This window comes from Octopus bimaculoides, chromosome 9, assembly GCF_001194135.2.
Source record: "Octopus bimaculoides isolate UCB-OBI-ISO-001 chromosome 9, ASM119413v2, whole genome shotgun sequence".
Classification (NCBI taxonomy): domain Eukaryota; kingdom Metazoa; phylum Mollusca; class Cephalopoda; order Octopoda; family Octopodidae; genus Octopus; species Octopus bimaculoides.
Window position 1 is genome coordinate 49800978 of NC_068989.1, and position 9024 is coordinate 49810001.

Consider the following 9024-nt stretch of genomic DNA (forward strand, 5'->3'; position numbering starts at 1 on the left):
ATATATATATATATATATATATATACATACACGCACACACACACACACACACACACACACACACACACACATATGCATACGCATATATATATATATATATTAGGAAGGGCGTCCACCCGAAGAAACCAAGCCAAATCAAACTAGAACCTGGTGCAGCTTTTATGCTTGCTAACTCTGGTCAAACCGTTCAACCATGACAGCATCATATATACACACACATGATGCATGTGTGGCCATGTATGCATTATGTGCATATTGTTTCTCCATTAGCTCCCTTCGTTTCTTTTAGAGTATATCACATGGTATTAGATATTGTGTGGTAGATATTGACCAACCGAATTGACCATTGGTATCTGATAATGTTAGCGAATTAGATTGGTTATCAGGTTTACTAAATCTGACACTGAGCTTGCCTAGACCTTCAGTAAATTGGAGATTGAATCTCTTTAAAAAATCTCCTACCTTACATCTTTCCACAGGTTATCAGAATTAATACTGTTGGAAACATTGAGATGCTGGAGGCTGTTGTTAATCATCCTTTCGGGTTCGATAAATTAAGTACCAGTTGCATACTGGGGTCGATCTAATCGACTGGCACCCTCCCCCAAAATTTCGGGCCTTGTGCCTAGAGTAGAAAATAATTTTTAGAACTATAAAGCATTTTGCATTTTTCCAGTTTAATGATCACCCGTGCATATTATTTTTGTTATGAATATGGTGTCATATGTTTCGAATTTTGTTTCTTGACCAGCTATTGAGACAGGAGATTCGCGTAAAATCTGAATTGTACCAGAGAGTAATCTCTGCAATATAATAAATAATTGCACTGCAGTTTTGTATTTAATACTTTTCCTTCCTGTCTATAAATTCCAACACGCATGCACGGAAAAAAAATCTCAGACAGACACTTTATATTTTACAAAACATCTTTCGTGATATTTTTATGTAACAGAAAGAGTGTGACGAATAACCTAAAGTAGAGCTGAAATAATGTAATCGAATATACATGCAACGATGTATATACAAAATACACAATGTAAAACAAACATTAATACTAAAATAACATCAATTTACATCATCTATATATGAGTGCATATATATATGTGTATATATAGATATGCGTATATATGTATGTATAAAATATCTATACGCACATGTATATATATATATATATATATATATATATATATATATATATATATATATATATGTATATATATATATGTCTATTTATACACACACACTCATATATGTGTATGCATGTATATATGAATGTATGTATGTACGTATATATATATAGGCATTCATACATACGTATATGAGAACACGTATATGAATTGCACTTGTATCTTCACAAAACTGGACATTAACTCAAATATACAAAAAGCACACACACACACGCACAAACATTCACACACACACAGACAAATTTAGGCATGAAAGTATATTTAATCTTACAATATAATATATTTGGTTTTAAATCCAATCTTCACTAAACTTAAGAACTTCTTTCAATTTCACAGTTTTTTAAACTTTTTTTTTTAGTATAGACACTCTGTAGGAGACGTCTTATTAACAGCTATATAAATTCCTAATGGAAATTCTCTGTAAGTAGAGATTTGACTCTTGGAGATGCTTTATAGCGAAGTATAGTGAATACATTTCACATATAAAAATGTAAATTTAGTCTTGGTGTCTTAAGAATCTCTTTTTAAACCTTTTGATACTAACATGCTTCAGACTGTCGCTAGTTCTGCGATACGAAAATGTCAATATTAAGTGCATATATTTAAATTTCAAACTTTCTATCATCATTTTATATAATTTAACTTTTGGTAAGTAAAGTTCCTAACACAAATATAAGTTTTTTATTCAATCCTTCCAAATTCTTTATTATTTTCAAAATTTAATGGAACACCCCAGCAGAGTATTTCATTTAGACATACAATCACTAAAAGTTAGTAAAAGGAAGAGCTTTGGGTAAAAGAATTAAAGTTATCTTAAACGATTGCAATGAGTCGTTGTTAGAATATTAGACTCATATTTTAGCAATTAATATTTTTGAACGTTACGTTTCAATCTGTGTGATCTGTGATCGTGATCAGTGGTCTTATCCCCCCCCCACTGTACATACTTTCCAGACTGGATAGATAACAATAACCTTTATTTATAAAATAAAGGCAACATTGATATAAATGTTTAAAAAAATCCCTTGAGTAATGCAGGTGAGAAGTTATGTAAAATATGTAAAGTAATGTCAGTAAATGAGAGGAAACTAAAAAATATTGTATTTATATACATAGGTTTCCAATGCGCCTATAATATTTCGGGAAAGATTCTCTTAATCAAGCATAAGAACGAAAATAATCCATGAGTTCGGAGAAAAGTGTCAGTCTAGTGTGGGAATCCTTATAATAAGGTCATTAAACAACCTGTTGTTGGCACTCCGTCGCTTACGACGTCGATGGTTCCAGTTGATCCGATCAACGGAGCAGCCTGCTCGTAAAGTTAACGTGCAAGTGGCTGAGCACTCCACAGACACGTGTACCCTTAACGTAGTTCTCGGGGATATTCAGCGTGACACAGTGTGACAAGGCTGACCCTTTGAATTACAGGCACAACAGAAACAGGAAGTAAGAGTGAGAGAAAGATGTGGTGGAAGAGTACAGCAGGGTTTGCCACCATCCCCTGCCGGAGCCTCGTGGAGCTTTAGGTGTTTTCACTCAATAAACACTCACAACGCCCCGGTCTGGGAATCGAAACCGCGATCTTATGACCACGAGTCCGCTGCCTTAACCACTGGGCCATTGCGCTTCCACATTAAACAACCTATATAAGGTAATACAATATCTTTCGTTTTTTTTTTATTGGCATCATCTTTTATATTTTATTTAATTCATTATTTGCTTTGCTCCAAAGGATTTTTGTAAACATTTTGTAAACACTGCGATAATTCGAACAAATTAGAATACTATATTAGGGGAAATATGGTTTTCCTCTAATTGACCGCTTAGGTCTAGTAAGTAGGTGATCACTATGCTTTTACCAATATTTAAGGGAGACGGTAATTAAAATAATTGAAAGATGAACACGTAAATTCAGCTGATTTGTTGCTACTTAATTTTAATTCTTTGTACTTAATACTAAAAAGAAATTCCTCTTTTGTGAACATGTGCAGCGCTAGTTTAAAAGTTTCCCATGAAGCAACCAGTGTGGTTCAGGACATTTACGATAGTGAAGCGTGATCTGGAAATGAATTCTTCTTCAAAAGCACTGGTTTACCGATATTCTCTTCGATATTTACATCTTTTACCTAAATATAACAGTGAAAGTTAAACATAAACACATGCACGCACAAACACACACACATACATACACACAAGCACACTCACACAACGGACACACTCACACAACAGACACACTCACACAACAGACACACTCACACATACGCATAGACACACACACACACACACACACACACACACACATATAAATCAAAGGTTTGACGGAAAAAACACAAGAAGCGAAAATCCAACAAAAAACTACATACGGAACAAGAAACGATAACATAAGAAACAGGAAACTGGACGTCAGTCAGTGTCCAGAAAATCATGGCAGTTTCGCGCTTTTTTACTCTTGAGGCCGCTCGAATCTGGCAAGCGCCAGAGCATTAAGGTAAAAGCATGAAGCTTCTGAGAAAAGCAAACGAATGTATACCAGAACAAAAACAAGAACGAGAAAGCAAGAATTATGCACATACAACAGACGAATGCCTTTCGGTTATACAACAAAACGAAAATAATTGTACATTTACAAATAAATAAATAACAGAAATGTGACGTGATGAAATAAGAATTCAAATGCAGCAGAAAAAGAATTATACATAAACAATAGACAACCGCCTTTCGGCTATACAGCAACATGAAAATGATAGTACAATTACAACATATATGGATAATAGAAAGGATCTTTCGACTATCAGACGAACCTAGTAGTCTGGTGCAAAGGAGAAATGGAAAGTCTTAACAGACCGAGCGGGAGTAGCTTAATGCTCTGGTGTTTGCCGGATTCGAGCGGTCTCAGGGGTAAAAAAGTGCGAAACTGCTATGACTTTCCGAACACTGACTGACGAGAAAATTGTTCAGTTTCCCGTTTGTTATGTTATCGTCTATTTTCCCATATGTTATATTTTGTTGGATTTCCGATTGTTGTGTTCTTTCTGTCCTACTCTTGATTCATCTATGCGGTGCGCCGTACTACCTGTTGTTTACTTTGTTAAAAAAGTATTCCTTGAATATTATGTACGAGTCTTAACTTATCTATCCTTCCTCGCTTTTCTACTTTGTTCCTTCCGTTTTCTCTCCTTATGTGTGTGTGTGTGTCTCTCTCTCTCCCTCCTTCTCTCTCGTTCCTCTCCCTCTGATTTTTTTTTGTCTTATTCCGTAGGCCCTCTTTTTTCCCTTCCTCTGCTTTCCTTCTTTGCTTGTCTCACTTGTACCTTTCTCTCTCTCTGTGCCTTTATCTCCTCCCCGCTCTCTCATTCTTTAGTCACTCTGATTTCTTTTCCCTCTGTCTTATTCCTTAGTCCATCTTTCCCCCTCCCTCTTATTCTTTAATCCCTTTGCCCTCTACAATTCTTTCCGTCTCCTATCACGTGATCACTGGTCAAGGCATTATCGTCCTTTTCCGACCAGCCATCATCCAGGCCAGTCACGTTCATCTGTCTTCTTGCTTGGTCTGTTAAGACTTTTCATTTCTCCTTTGCGCCAACCTATTTCCTTTGTCTGATAGTCGAAAGACCCTTTATCTTATCTATGTATGTTGCAATTGTTCAATTATTTTCATTTTGTTGTATAGCCGAATGACGTTTGTCAATTGTTTATGCATAATTCTTCTGTTGTACTTGTATTATTATTTCATCACGTTAGCGTTCATCTAATAGTCGAAACACTCTTTCTGTTATTCATTTATCTGTAAATGTACAATTATTTTCGTCTTGTATAGCCGAAAGGCGTTCATCTTATGTATGTGCATAATTCTTACTCTCTCATTCTTGCTTTCGTTATTGTATACACTCGTTTGCTTTTCCCAGAAGCTTAATGCTCTGGCTCTTGCCTGATTCGAGCGGTCTTAAGGGTAAAAATGCGCGAAACTACGATGACTTTCCGTACACTGACTGACGAGGAAATCGGCTGCGAATGGTCTGTGTTTCTTGCTTTTGTCCAGTTTCCCTCTTGTTATGCTATCGTTTGTTTTCCGCATGTAGTTTTTTGTTGGATTTCCGCTTGTTAATTCTAACCGTTGATTTATCTATGTGGCGCACCGTACAATCTGTTGTTTACTTTACACACACACACACACACACACACACACACACACACACACACACACACACACACACACACACACACACACACGCACACGCACACACACAAACACTGACTGCGATCTTATGGTTAGTGAGCTGTCAGAAGCAGTGATTCTAATAGATTTTCGAGTCTGCTCGAGACGGTAACTAATATGGGAGTATTATCAGGATCCTCGTGAGATGTGACATGACCTTTTCTATCACACTCTTATAAACTGCTCAGAAATGCTGAAATAGTAAGTCTATGGTAAAGATGTAGGTAAACGACATTATAAAATAGGTCTAAATGGAGCTAGTGGGTAACGAACTTCGTTAAGTTAAACACAAGGCTCGGTAGTGGTAGTGATTAGTTCATGATGCTTGGTAGATGATTTTCTTGAAAGCACAAGGACCACGTGCTCTAGTTAGTTCGGAACATCAAATATCCTAAGATGTATTTGAAATTTGGTGGATGAAATCAATGCATTTGCTTAGGATCCAACGATAATCTTTGAATTAAGGGTCAATCGGCTTTCATATATATATATATACACCAATGGTCAATCTAAGGTCTTGACAGTAGTTACATGATCAATGGGTTCTGCCATGTGATTAGACCCAGAATTACGTGGTTCTGAAGCGAACACCTCAAACTCACAGTCACGTTTGTATCTTTATTTACTCTACAATGTCGCTTTTCTCAAATGAAAATTGTTTCCGAACATGGCAGTAGCAAGTTTTGAATATAAAAAGACAACTTGGTTTTAAATGCACTCTTCTACCTCGATTATGGAAACTTATTGCCTAATGAATATTTATAAACAATGATATAATAGTTTTAGGAGTGGTGAACAACGAAGGTCATGTCATACCACGTCACATTTTCCCACTGGCTCTTAGAATTAATGTTGTTGAGATGTTGGAGACAGTCGTTAAGCTTTGGATCGATGAAGTATGCACTGGAAGTCCATGCGTGTTTCAGCATGACTCGGCACCTTATAAAACCCACGTAGCACATAAATGGATGTCAGACTATCCTTACAACTTTGGCCTCCAAACTTGCGAAATTTGAATCCCATGGAGAACTACTTTTGATGGCTGATTTGTCGGGTAAAACGTGAGTTTATTGTGTTTTCTTCATATTTGAGTTAAAAATCTGGCGAGCTTGACATCAGGGTTTTTTTTCATTCTTTCTGTAGTTATTGGATGTGAATATAAAATGAATTAACAAGGAATCTATTGAACTTGTATAAAAGACAGTATTTCAGTCATTCTAAAACGTGTGGCATTATGTAAATATTCGAAAAGGTGGTGAGCTGGCAGAATCGTTTGCACGCCGGACCAAATGCTAAGCGGCATCTTGTCTCTTAGCGGCATTTAAGCTCTGAGTCCAAATTTCACCGAGATCGACTTTGCTTTTCATCCTTTCGGGATCGATAAAATAAGTACCAGTTGAGCAGTAGGGTCGATGTAATTGATTTACCTCCTCCTCCGGAATATCTGGTCTTGTGCCAAGATTTGAAATCATTATTTATATGAGAAACTATTTTGTGAATGGATCTAAGGCGGCGTGCTGGCAGAATCGTTAGCACGCCAGGTGAAATGCTTAGCTCCATTTCGTCCGTCTTCACGTTCTGAGTTCAAATTCCGCCGAGGTCCACTTTGCCTTTCATCCTTTAGGGGTCGATAAAATAAGTACCAGTTGAACCGTGGGCGGTCGATGTAATCGACTTACCCCTTTCCCAGAACTTGCTGGTCTTGTGCCAAAATTTGAAACCAGTATTATGAAGCGATGTGTAATTCTTAGGCAAACAAGTATTTCTAACTTGAAATTGGAAACAATAGTGAAGAGAATTGTTCCCGAAAATGCCAAAGGGTTCGCATACAACATCACCTGAACAAAAGCAATTCCGACAGTTACCGTTTTGAGGTAAGGAGAGCACATCTGATAAATTCTACGGAAGGTAAAAAAAAGTCGACTTTCCAGCTATTTTGCAACTGGTCGTGTTTTGTTTCCATTGCCTTCAGCATTGCGACGTTATGCTAAAACTCAAACAGACATTGCTTCACTTCGTAAGCATACATATTCCCATATGTGCGTGTAAGCGCACATATATTCACACTTATGCATAGAGTCTTAATTACGAAGTTAAAAGTGTGAGGGCATGACACATCACTGCTTATCTGTTTTTTAACAATTGGAAATTATACGTGATCCCACTTGATATATCTTTGGGAGAGAGGAGAATGTGAGAAAGAGAGCGAGAGATAGATAGATAGATAGATAAATAGAGAGAGAAAGAGAAAGAGAGAAATAATTAGTTTTATGAGAAAGATGAAGAGAAAGAGCGAAAGGGAAAGGGAGAAAGAAAGAAAGAGAGAGAGAAAGAGAGAAAGAGACAGAAAACAGGACAATAATAGACGGAGAATGAATGAGAGAGAAAGAGTAGGTGAGAGGGAGAGATGTAATAAGTGCGTGAGAGAATGAGAGAGAGAGGTAGAGAGAGAGAGAGAGAGAGAAAACAGAGGGACAATGAATTAGAGAGAAAGTGAGACAATAAATGTGTGTGAGAAAGAGCGGGGACTATAAATAGGGAAGTAAAACAGAGGCAATAAATGTATGTGTATGTGTATGTGCATGTGTGTGTATGTATGTGTGTGTGTGTGTGTGTGTGAGAGAGAGAGAGAGAGAGAGAGAGAAAGAGAGAGGAAATTAAAAGAGATAAAAGGGAGAGGCAATAAATGTTTATATGTGTGAGAGAAACAAAGACTATAAACAGAAGAAAAAGTGTGACTCTCTTTTTATAGTATTTTATAATTCACTCACTTCTCAGACTTAACAATTACGTCCTTTGTTTTATGGGTTATTCTTTTTAAGAAAGAATATTTTTTTAATGCAATTTTTGCTTAAGAAGGTGATTGGAAATGATATCAGGGAATATTTAGCTCTTCTTTTTAGCACGTTGTATGATGTTGTTGAAGTTCCTGTACACGTGAGGGGTTAGTTCTGCTGTATCGAACTATGATAAAGTAAATGCATCTCTGTCGGTTTCGATGATGAGGATTTTAGTTGTTCCTTCATTGAACTACCGTGTAGGTGGTTGAATATTCCTCACACAGGTGAATTTTTTACGTAGTCGTCTTGAAGAATCAGCGTGATACAGTACCTTTGAATTACAGGTACAAACCATCAGATGGTATTCAGTACAGTTTTCGTTTATTAAATTTCACTCAAGATACTTCAAGTGTGCAGTGGTTAAAAATGACAAGAAGAAGAAGAAGAACAACAACAACAACAAAAACGGTACTTACTCAAGATGCGCAGGAGTGGCTGTGTGGTAAGAAGCTTGCTTTCCAGCTACATATGTAGTGAAACTACCTATCGTCACTAGATACAAAACTACTATCGCCATTACATACAATCTTCTCATTTAAATATAAATAAATGCGAGCGTAGTAGAGAACCCATTCCTTGTCATCACGTGACTGATTATTATTCGAATCGGCAACTTCTTCGAACCTTTCCCGCCAGAACGCAAACTGACCAATCACGCCCCCTAATAAGGTCACGTGATAGAGTAAAATTCTGAAGGCATTTGGAGCCCTCTTAACGCTATATATAGATCAACTCATACCCCACAAATTTGTCTCGGTCCAGTTTCTCTTTGAGAACTGTT

At 36.9% G+C, this 9024-nt stretch overlaps 1 long non-coding RNA gene across 1 annotated transcript in view; it reads left to right on the forward strand.

The window, feature by feature from the left end:
* The first annotated feature begins 6260 nt into the window (after positions 1-6260).
* The window catches only part of LOC128248661 (uncharacterized), a 75593-nt gene continuing 72829 nt past the window's right edge, over positions 6261-9024 (forward strand). Inside the window, exon 1 of the long non-coding RNA XR_008264818.1 lies at positions 6261-6464. This is a non-coding gene — a long non-coding RNA (uncharacterized LOC128248661). The remainder of the gene's footprint in view (positions 6465-9024) is intronic.